We start from the raw sequence: 11,941 nt of genomic DNA, 5'->3' as shown, positions 1-11,941 counted from the left end.
GGTGACCCTATGTAGGATGTGTCCTGTGGGGCCCAGTGGCACAGTCTCCCTGGTCACCTGAGCCAGGTGCTCCAGGCCTGTCTGTTGTATGGGTTATCTGTGCCCTCCTGTTGTAGTTGAGCATTGATTGCTATTGGCACATCAGTGGGAGGGATTGACCCTCATGATGACTGGCTGTGGGAGTTGGTCACTTCCACATCTTACAGGCTGCTGTGCAAGGGGCTTATCACACTGAGTGGGATTCGCCCAGTGGGGTTTGGTGCTTGTTGAGACTGCCCTTTTTGTGTGCCACTTGTGGGACTAACTGGGTGGTGCTCTGCTGTGGTCTGAAGGCAACCTCCAAGTATGTTGGTTCTGGGGCTTCTTGGGAGGGGCTCCAGTGCAGGCCCAGGTTACCCACTGCTTGTGACTGGCAGGGGAGTATCTGGTAGGAGCTTCAAAGTGATCCATGGTTGGTCGCTGCCTATGCTGTATCTGAAGGCATGTGGGAGAGGCCAAGCTGCAAGCTGGGGATGGCTGCCACCAGTACCAGATTTGGGATAGCTCCATAAAAAGCCAGGATACTCACAGGACTACTGCCACCTGTGGACCTCCTTAAGGTTCAGCTACTGACAAAGCCTCCTGTGGTATGTATGTTGGGTGAGGCAGGGTCTCAGTTAGTCAGCAGGGCAGAGCAGCAGAGCTCACCAGGACAATCAGATTCAGATTTGGCTGTGTGTGTGTGGGCTCTACAAGGATAGATGGTGCCCAGCTTCCAGCTGCACCAGAGAAGGACCCCTCACTGGGAAAATGCTAACTATTTTCCAGTCTTCCTCCTGAAGTCACATACCATAGTCTGCTCCCCATATGTCTCCAAGGCCCTCCAAAGTCACCATCCCTCCATTGGAGCCCAAGGTAAGTATTTACAAGCAAGGAAGTCTGTGCTTGGGCCATTAAAGAGGACATCTGGGTTTCCTGCAGACTTCCATCCTACCTGAATGTTCAGAATCATCACTATTTTTCATAGTCAGATGTTGTGGGGGTTCCTCTTCCTGGTCTGGGGGGCTGGGATCCCTCGCTTCTCTGGTGGGAACCTATGCAGCCAAGATATCCCTCCTGATTCTCAATCGCCACAGGGTGGTTTGGTGCCAATTCCATGTGTCCACCCCTCCTACCAGTTTCTACATGGCTTCTTCTTTATATGTTTAGTTGTAGGACTTCTACGTCTGCAAATTAAGTCCACAAAATTATCCTTGAGAAAGTGCTACATACCTCATTGCTGAATATCACTACAGTCACCTCCGAAGTACATCCTTTGGGAAGCTATGCACCAATGCCAGCACCTAGTCCACCCTTCGAAGCAATTTTGGAACTCTTTTTCTGGAATGGCCATCAGAGCTGCCATCATATTACACTTGATGTCCTGAATGTCATCAAAATGTCTTCCTTTCGATATTTCCTTTATCTTCAGGTAAAGAAAGAAATTGGGGTGCAGATCAGGTGAGTAGGGAGGGTGTTCTGATACAGTTATTTGTTTACTGGCTAAAAACTCCCTCACAGACAGTGCCATGTGAGCTGGTGCATTGTTGTGATACAAGAGCCATGAAATGTTGGTGCAAATTTCAGGTCATCTAACTTTTTCATGCAGCTTTTTTTCAGCATTTCCAAATAGTAAACTTGGTTAACTGTTTGTCTAGTTGGTATAAATTAATCCCTCTGATATCAAAAAGAGGTTAGCAACAGCATTGCAAAAAGTTCGTGAACTTAATCCTCAGACATCGTATTCAGCTAAACTTCAGATGACTATCCAGGTTGATTCTTCTATAATTTAGTTGTAATTTTAATACGTTCATGGAACACAGCAGGAACAGTGTTTATCTACTCTTCCATCTTGGATCTTTCTCCTCTAATCGTTTCTGTTCTTTTCTTCCTTTCCTCATGCTACACTCATATTTCACCTTATGGATATCTCTGGTCTTTTGACTCCCAGTAGCTTTCCTACTAGGTTCCCAGACCTCTTTGGTCATTCATTCTTCATCAATCAGCCACACTGCATCATTCACCATCTTATCTTCTATCTGACATCCATCCACAAAACTGTTCCTTCTATTTACCTCTCCTTTCAAGTCATCTAGAAATTCCCATGCCTCCAGTCTCAGCAAACTATCTCACCTCCTTTACAAGCCATCAGGCTAGAATTTCTAAGCATATCATTTCCATACTAATAAACTTATCTACAGCCATACCAATTTTCCTTGATTTCCATATTTCTGTTCCTTTTTCCTGTTCCAGTGCAAAGAATCCCTTTGCCTATGCTCTGTATATTATTCTTTCCCATTTGTTTAAGGTCCAAAGTCCATCATGTGTCCCCTCCCTCAAGTTTCCCCAAAGAGTTTCCCCCTCAATCCTCTATTCTCTCTACCATACAATGTCTTACTTTCTCTATAACCATTGCGTAAAAATAGTGGTTTAAATTCACCACTGTTCTCTTTCACTGTATTTTTACTCTTCAACCTCCTTTGATTTGGCTTCCACTTTATCACCCCACTGAAATTTCTTTAGCTAGGGTCACAGTGGGCCTTCCAATTGCCAAAATGAATGGACAAATTTTATAGTTTAAATAAAAACTGTACTACATTTATCCAGCATATAAGGTCTTTGGTGATGTGGCTTTTACTTACATTTCTAGGTTCATCACCCTAATCTCCCTCTACACACCCTGCTAGCCAACCATGTTCAACAATGTGCAATTCAGGAGTGTGCAATGATTTTTTTTTTTATTTTTTTTTTTGCCTCAGCACTTTGCATATGTTGTTTTTCCGTACTGGAAATGTCTTGTTTACCTGATGAATTTCTGTTTCAAGCCTAGACTTAATGTTACAACCAGATGAAACCTTACCAGATCTCCCTAGTCAAAGATGAACACATCCTATTCTATATTACCATAACATCTCATATATATAGCTCTGATTGCATCACTGTAATATTTCATTCACAAGTCTCTCCCCTGAGAGCCTGGGGGCAGTGAGGAGGCAAAATTCTAATTATCTTTATACTTTTATTTCCTCAGAATGTAGAACAACATATATTTGATATGTAATAAATATCTGATGAATAAATAAATGAATGATAATCAATAAACATTTATTCAGGATCTTCTATTCTCAGGCATTGTGCTTGGTACAGGGTAAGTCAAACAAAGTATATAACATGGTTTTAGCCCTCAAGCAGCTTCCAATCTAGTTAAGGTAACAGAATGATCAGAATGATATATATATATATATATATATATATATATATATATATATATATATATATATATATATATATATCAGCATAAGGTATCCTACGTTAAGTGCCAAATGGATGATAAGGACAAGTGCTATGGGACAATAAACAAAGAAGGAAGAAGTAGTCTGGGCTGGCTGGTCACAGTAAGTTTGAACTTGGTCCCAAAGGGCTGAAGGAATTTTGTCAAATAGAGTAAAGACCCTTTTTGACAAAAGATATGAAATGAACAAAGACATCATTGCAGGGATGCATGTGCTGTGTTTAGGGAACTGGGAATAGAAATAATGATAGGAGTGAAAAGTTCAAGACATAGTTCTACCACTTTTTCACTCTGTGATCTTGAACTTCCTCATCATCAGTAAAAAGGTGTTATGATGCTAACTACCTCATAAGGTTGTTGGGAAAATAAAATAAACAAACAAATAACAAAGTGAGTGTGTGTGTGTGTGTGTGTGTGTGTCTCATAGTAAGCACTAAATAGGTACTATTTTTTGTTGTTATTATTATTAGGAAGGAGACAGGGATAAGGGAATATACACTGAAGCCAGATTCTAGATGACTAAATGCCAGAGTTGTTTTTACTTTATCCGCTAGTTTATGAAACATTCTCCCTTGAGCAGAGCATTGTCCCATATAAAGTGTTTCTTTAGGAAAATCAATGTGAGACTGTTGTATAGGATAGATTTAGAGGTAGAAAGACTAATTAAGAAGCAACTGCAGTAATCCAGAAGTGAAATTCTGGGGCTTTAAATAATATGGTTACCATGGGAATAAAAAAAGATAATAAACCACTGCAAATAACCTAAGGGACTTGGTAATTAAATATTGGAAGTAAGAGAAAGAGAAGAGTCAATGAGACTTCAACATTTTTTAAGACTCAGTGGCTAAGCAGTGACCCTGACAATATTGGTAGGGAGTGGTGGGGAATTGTTCTTGGGAAAAAGAAGATAAATTTGATTTTTGAAAATGTAACTAACATGCATTGATTTGAGTGTCTGTTTGGACTGTACATTAGTGTGAAGATTTGAATGATACAGAGAAAACATCTCCACACTCAAGAAGTTTGCAATTTAGTTGTGTAAATCAGACAATACATAAAACAACAGAGGACATGATAAGATAAATACCAAAAGTTTTGAGTCCAGAAAACCTGGGAGGAAAAAAGCTGCAATATAGGAGGTCTGAAAATAAGTTTGTGAATTTGTTGCAACGATGTTCCTAAACTTTTTGATATCAGAGGGATTATTCATTATGAACTTGTACCATCTGGACAAACAGTTAACCAAGTTTACTATGTGGAAGTGCTGAAAAGGCTGTATGAAAAAGTTTAATGACCTGAACTTTTCACCAACAATTCATGGATCTTGCATCCCGACAACGCACCAGCTCACACAACTGTCTGTGAGGGAGTTTTTAGCTAGTAAACAAATAGCTGTATTGAAACACTCTCCCTACTTACCTGATCTGGCCTCCAATGACTTCGTTCTTTACCCAAAGATAAAGGAAATATTGAAAGGAAGTCATTTTGATGACTTTCAGGACATCAAGGGTAATACAAAGACAGATCTGATGGCCATTCCAGAAAGAGTTCCAAAATTGCTTTGAAGGGTGAACTAGGTGCTGGTGTTGGTGTATAGCTTCCCAAGGGGAGTACTTTGAAGGTGACAGTAGCGATATTCAGCAATGAGGTATGTAGCACTTTTTCTAGGATGAGCTTGTGAACTTTATTTTCCGACCTCGTACATCAGCAGTATATTAGTGTCCATTTGAAAATACTATCATCAGTACTAGGCGTTATCATTCTTTTTCATTTTTAAGTTGATAGGTGAAAAACAATATCCTATTTTTGTTTTAATTTTCACCCCTGATTTTTAGTGAGGATGATTTCTTTTTTTTTTTTTCAGATATTCACTATTTGTGTTTTTTGTGAATATTTGTTCAAGTATTTTAGCTATTGTAAATATTACCATATTCTTAGAAGTTTTAAGTCAAGGTCCTTTAAAAAAAGTTCATCAACCAACACTTCAAAACTCATAACCTACTTCTACAGTCTCGTGGAAAAAAAACACGCACTGCTGATCTTCATATTATGTGCCATTTTATAATCTTTCAGCCATTAACCTTTCTCATATCTTTTGGCCATGAAGCTCTATGCACCTGTGACCTGATTATACTCCCTTCTTCTTGTTTACTGTTCACTCAAGAAGGCAAAGATATGTCAGTCATGCTGCCCAACCTCCCACCCCACCACTACCCCCGTCCCCCCCCCCAAGCCCCCACCTCCCCAGCTAGGAATATGGCTGCTCATGTGTGAGACTGATAAGAGTGAAGTGAAAAACATGTTTTTGTGTGAAACTGAGCATAACAAAATTGAGTGATAAACACGTTCACCAAAAACAACTTCCGGTTATCACCTAAGAGGAAAACAACTCCTGGCAAACAACTTCTGGTTATCACTTAAGAGGTAAACAACTCCTGGCAAACAACTTCTGGTTATCACCGAAGAAGCAAACAAGTCCAAGGAAAAGAGGATAAAAGCAGAACTCCAGAGCAATGCCATGAGTAGTCCAACTGGGCACTTCGGCTAAGACCCTCTGTGAGGCTCTGAGTGAGACACTCCGGATCGATTTTCCAGTACGTTTGTCTGGGTGATCCAACAGAGTCCTCTGTGAGTTGCAAGCCCCAATACCAGGACTTTTGGAAGTTCTTCCTTGCAAGACCAGCTTGCCTCAGACCCGTCGTAGGCCCAGTTGTCTCTCCCAGACCAGGGACCTTCTCCACCTTGATTGACTCTGGGACTTGGTTCATTATTAAATTCTATTTTATCTTATATAACCTTCTGTGCCTGCCAAAGCATTGGCCTCTGGAGGGACATTGGTTCCCAAATAAATCTGTGTTACTCACTCTGATCCTGTGTGTAAGGACTTTTTCCCTTCCCCACTCATGTCACGAGTATCATGCAGGGACGTAGGGCCCTGCCGAGGGGTTAATGTCCCCTTGACTTTCAGGAAGAGACTGAAATGTGGTGACTGCCCTTTTAGGTGCTTAACAACATGCACCAACATTTACACTACTTCTAGATCTCTCTTCTTGGGGATAAGAAGTCTGTCCAACTGTTTCTTATGTTTCTTTCCACTGACTATTTTTGTCACAGTCTTCTCACCTCTGTGCTACTAAGGCATTTGGTAATGTGTTTAAGCTTACTGATCACCCCTTGCCTTGTTCTTTTCTTGTGTGTTGGGGCTTTGAGGGAGGTTATTTTGTGTGTGTTTTTAGTTGGCTAGAAAGTCTTGGACAAGTGATTTATTAATTCAAGTCCTTTGTTCTAGTACAACAAGATGTGTTTGTGATGTAATTATGAAAGAAGCATGCTTTTCTTGACTAGCAGAGGTTGGTGAGATGTGGCATGGAGGATTATATTGTTTATCCACTCAAGGTCAGGCTAAAGCAGTTAGTGTATTTGGCAGCAAATGTTGCTGACAGCAGCAGGGAGAATACCTCATCTGGAACACAGAGTGTGAATATTGTTTATATGATTTCCAAGCTAGCTCTCCTTTTACAGAGTGAATTTCTTTGTTTTAACGTGGTTTCAAAAAAGCATTTCATCCAGCAAGCTAGGCATAACTATTCTAGTACATTTGTTTCACTGAAATCTCCTCACGGCATTTCTAAAAATGTTTACATTGAAAAGAAAATGCCATTTCAACATGAAGCATCACACAGCAGCAGCAAAACCTGAATTGGAAACTGGATGGCCCCTCTGGCTCAGCTGAGTTTGAAAAAAAAAACAGTCATAGTGATAAAATAGCACAGACTTCAACTTTATGTGGTTCATGAGGCATTGGTTTCTAGTGCAGACCATGGAATAGGTTATCAGGTATTTACTTTTGCAGTAAATTATGTTAGGGACTGTTGGGGATGGGGAGCAGAGGTAAGTCCTAAGAAAAAATAGTCTCTACATGGAGCTTATGTGTTCCTCTGTGAATTCTTAAGATAATCTGCTTTTTTTCAAAATCCTGTAATCATTGACTTGGAAAGAACCTTGAATGTCCACTAGAGTTTATCAGAGTGGTGATACGTAGTAGGGATTCTTTAACTGTTTGTCTCATGATGGACTTAATAAATGGGTGAATGCATCAATATACCACATGCCAGAACCCTTCTACAGTTACCTTCCAGGTGGTCATCCAGCTTCTGCCTGAGTACCTCAAGTGATAAGAAGTTCACCACCACTTGAGTAATCCATTCCAACTTTCAATAGCTCTGATTAATAGAAAGTTTGTCCTAAGAGAACTAAAATGAATCTCCTTGTGGCTTCTACCTTTTTATTTCTCTTATTTGTAATACTTGGAGTCATGAAGAGTAAATCTAAATCTTCTTTACTAGCCTGTAATATGAGGTCGGACAATTAAGTTCGCAAACTAATACTAGAAAAAGTGCTACAAACCTCATTGCTGAATATCACTACGATCACCTTCGAAGTACTCCACTTGGGAAGCTATGCACAGACACCAGTGCCTAGTCCACCTTTTAAAGCAATTTTGGAACTCTTTTTCTGGAATAGCCATCAGAGCTGCTGTCATATTACCCTTGATGTCCTGAATGTCATCAAAATGTCTTCCTTTCAATACATCTTTTATCTTCACGTAAAGAAAGAAGGCATTGTGAGCCAGATCAGGTGAGCAGGGAGGGTGTTCCAATACAGTTATTTGTTTACTGGCTAAAAACTCCCTCACAGACAGTGCCATGTGAGCCGGTGCATTGTCGTGATGCAAGAGGCATGAATTGTTGTCGTCTAACTTTTTCACACAGCCTTTTCAGCACTTCCAAATAGTAAACTTGGTTAACTGTTTGTCCAGTTGGTACAAATTTATGATGGATAATCCCTCTAAAAAAAAAAAAGGTTAGCAACATTGTTGTAACAAGTTCACAAATTAATCGTCAGGCCCCGTATTTTGGAAGACTGCCATTATTTCAGCTTCCTACTCCAAGTTTTCTCCAGTCATATTGGCTCCAATATTTCTACCTTCTATACTATCCTCCATATGGACATACTATTCCAGATGGGTGACTTGAAACAAGAAAAGTAAGACTATTGTTGTTAATAATAATAATAATGAGTGTATTGAATATTTATACTTAATCCAGTGCTAAGTGTTTTACATGGATTATTCTCATTTAATCCTTACAAGAGTTCTATGAGAAATATTATTATTATTATTATTACCCTGATTTTACAGGTCTAGACACTATGCTCTTACTAGTGCCACCTAAGGTTGTATTCACTTTTTTGTTTTGTTTCATTTCGTTATATTAGTATATTAGTTGATTCAAAGGATGCTAGTGAAAAACAATAACAACTAGGTAGTCCATTACCAAAAAGGTTTTATTTGGGAAAAGAAAAATAAAAAGGAAAAAGGGCTGCCATATAGCACCTGTACATGCAGACTTGGCAAGCCACATGCACATACTGCCCTGTGTTCTAAAATGGCGCAGATATATATATATATAGATATAGATAGATAGATAGATAGATAGATAGATAGATAGATAGATAGATATCTCCACAGAGTTTTATGAAAGGGAAATTAAGACCATAGAGTTCAACTAGGTGGGCTCATGAACTTCCATGTGCTCAGTTCCTCCCCTGGATCTCCCAGCCTGATCAGTTTCCTTAAAATTCCAGTTCATCTTTATCATTTGTGATCAATAAAATTCTAGATCTTTTCCCCATTAATTGCTGTCAATTTTCTCTCTCAGTTCTCTGATTTTCTAAACTAAATGCAGAACTTTACATTTGAACCTATTAATTATTTTTTTTTATCAGTTTCATACTGTTTTTCTTTCTCTTTTTGTCTGGGTGGGGGGATGCATTTTCAAAAAATTCTATTTTGATCTAAATAAACATTCAATGTCTTTTACAACATTGAGTTTCTCATTCAGAATGTTAACTACCCTTCCCAGCTTTTTCTCTTTTTCATATATGATAAACTTGGTTTCTGCATCTTTATCCAAATAGTAATAAAAACTGCTAAAAAGAACAGGTCATGAATAGAGTTCTGTGGCACAGTAAATACCTCTTTCTAGAATAACCAAAATAAACCCTATTCAAGTTCAGTTGTTCAATCTACCTAACTACTATTCAGCTTTTATTTTCTCATCTTATTGACCAGGATATTGTGAGACACTTTGTCAAATGACTTGTTGAGAATAAGACATACTATATCTGGGGCATTCCCTATATGTCCTATCTAGTCACCTCATCAAAAAAGGAAATAAGATTCATTTGGTGTGACTTTTTACCAATAAACCTTTGCTGTCTCATTGATTTCTTCTAAGTATGCATAAATCATCCACAATATTCTTGTATGTTTTCAAGGATCAAGATTAAATCTACTTGTCAATAATTTCCAGAATCCAACTATCCAGTCTTTTGGCATCTTTACAGATTTTCATGATTTGCTCAAGAATACTGATGCTGGTTCAGGAACCAAATCAGTAAATTTTATTTAATTTATCTGAATTTAAGAGTTAAACCTACAAAAGGGGGCTCAATGATATCTTGCTATTGTTTCCTTTCTCTTAGGCTTAATTTATTTCCTTACTTCAAAGATATAGTCTGATTTTTGGTATTGACACCCCAGTTTTCTTTCTGTCCTATATTATTTCTCTCTAGGCAAGACAAGTAAATATGCCATTGGCAGCTCTCTGAACAAAAATGGATTCTAAAATAGAATGTTCTAAAGATAAGAACAATTCTTGGTACTTAGACAGTGTCATCATCTCTCACTTTTATTTGCAATCAAGATAAAATAAAACTATCATCTAATCACATAAGCACATTAAACAAATTTGATTCTGTAAACCATTGTAAATCAAAATCTACTATACTTACAGTAGAGGAAAACATTGGAGTGGGGGAAAGTCACCAAAGTAAAAAGTGGGGCACCAAAACTGTATGAAGTAATTTCAATAAAATAACAAAGGAAGTCTCAAAAGCAATAAAAAACTATGAGACATACTAGAGATAAAGATCTTACAGTTGATGATGAATAGACACTAGAAGAAGAAACTCTTTAATATATTGTCAAAAATAATTGAAATATTAGACGTTTCAGAAATCAAAATGATAGATTTAGGAACAGTGGAGGTAAAAATTTACAGTAATTGAAAGAAAGTTGTTTCATGGACACACAATTTCCATCGTAGCAACACTAGCATTTTTTCTCCCTATAATCTTCCTCTCTAAAGTCTAAAGTAATGAATAATATCCTGCAAAGTATTTTACTTTTCTTATACTTAATTTATCTGCAAAAGATCCCTTCCCAATCAAACAAGAATGTCGCAGGATTAATGAGTGTGTCATAAGGATTAATGCTGGGAGCATGAAGTATAGAGTGAGAAAGTGGTCCAAAAGCTAGGTGGCAGGCAGTTCTATTCCATTTGGCCCCGGGCCACCAGTGAAATCCCAAACAATGGTGTCTTAATCCTTCTGACACACACATGAACACATATACGTATACTACTTGTTCTTCACTAACTTCCAGGGACCCCATCACCATTTGATCTCAGATATAGGACCTCACATTCAATTGGCTGAGGTTTATCCTCCTCACCAGTCTTACCTTAAGTTATTTACACTAATGGAGAGAAAATTTGATTATCTCATTTTTTTGGAACGCATCATTTTTCTTTCATGAATATGAATATTTGAGAGCTGACTGCACTATTTAACTAATAACCAAGCTTTGTTTCCTCCCATCTAAGGCTCTACTTTCACAAGACTTTTCTGAGCCATGAGATCGGATTGTTTAAAAAGAAAGCCTTGGCATGACCTCTTATAAAACACATGGTCATGGTTGTGCCTATCTGAGATAAATGTCTGATGTGTGACTGTTTGCAGGAACATAGTAAAAACCAGCTGAAAACATGTTTGGGTGAGGCATACCATCAGTTAGTTAATTACTACATTTTTTTTTCTGGAAATCTCTCTTGATGTCATAGAACACATAAGTTGGAAACAAATTTCTAATGAACCTCTTGGTAAGAAAAAGACAGTTTTTATATTTAGTAACCCACCCTAAAGAATAGTGTTTCGACTAGTTCCTTACTAAAAGATTATTTGTTATTTTGTATGCAAGTTATATGTTAAGCTTTTGACTAGTAAAAGAATATGCTAATTTCTTAAAATTTGGTGAGCTGTTCCAGGAGCTGTTTTGAACATTGAGAAATATTATGCCTTAGGTCAAAATTTAGGGAAATGAGAATATGCTTAGACATATAGAAGAAATTGAATAGCCTTTGGTCAATAGTATCTGATTCAAAGGCAATTTTTCAGTGTTCAATTTTCAACATTCTTATGGGCAACCATTCTCCTCAATCCATGTCACTGTAACAGACAAGAATCATTCCAAAATAGCCTCCAGTCAGCTTCCTTTTTCAAAACAAACAGAAACATTAATTTAAAAATAAAACATCTTTCATCCATCTGTGAGGCTGAATTTTATTTTTTTGAATAGGGTTTTTTCAAGCTCTTTCTGACCTGACACATTTGATTACATTTGTTCCTTTAATCTGTATGTCAATGCTGAAATGAATCAAATAGGCCCTTGACCTCTTTCAAAATAATTACCTTTGCAGTGATTTTTAGAAGCTAATAAAACCAAACTAG

This window comes from Rhinolophus sinicus, chromosome 18, assembly GCF_057876585.1.
Source record: "Rhinolophus sinicus isolate RSI-liver-muscle chromosome 18, RSI-T2T, whole genome shotgun sequence".
Taxonomy (NCBI): Eukaryota; Metazoa; Chordata; class Mammalia; order Chiroptera; family Rhinolophidae; genus Rhinolophus; species Rhinolophus sinicus.
Note: the sequence above shows the minus strand (reverse complement) of the source record.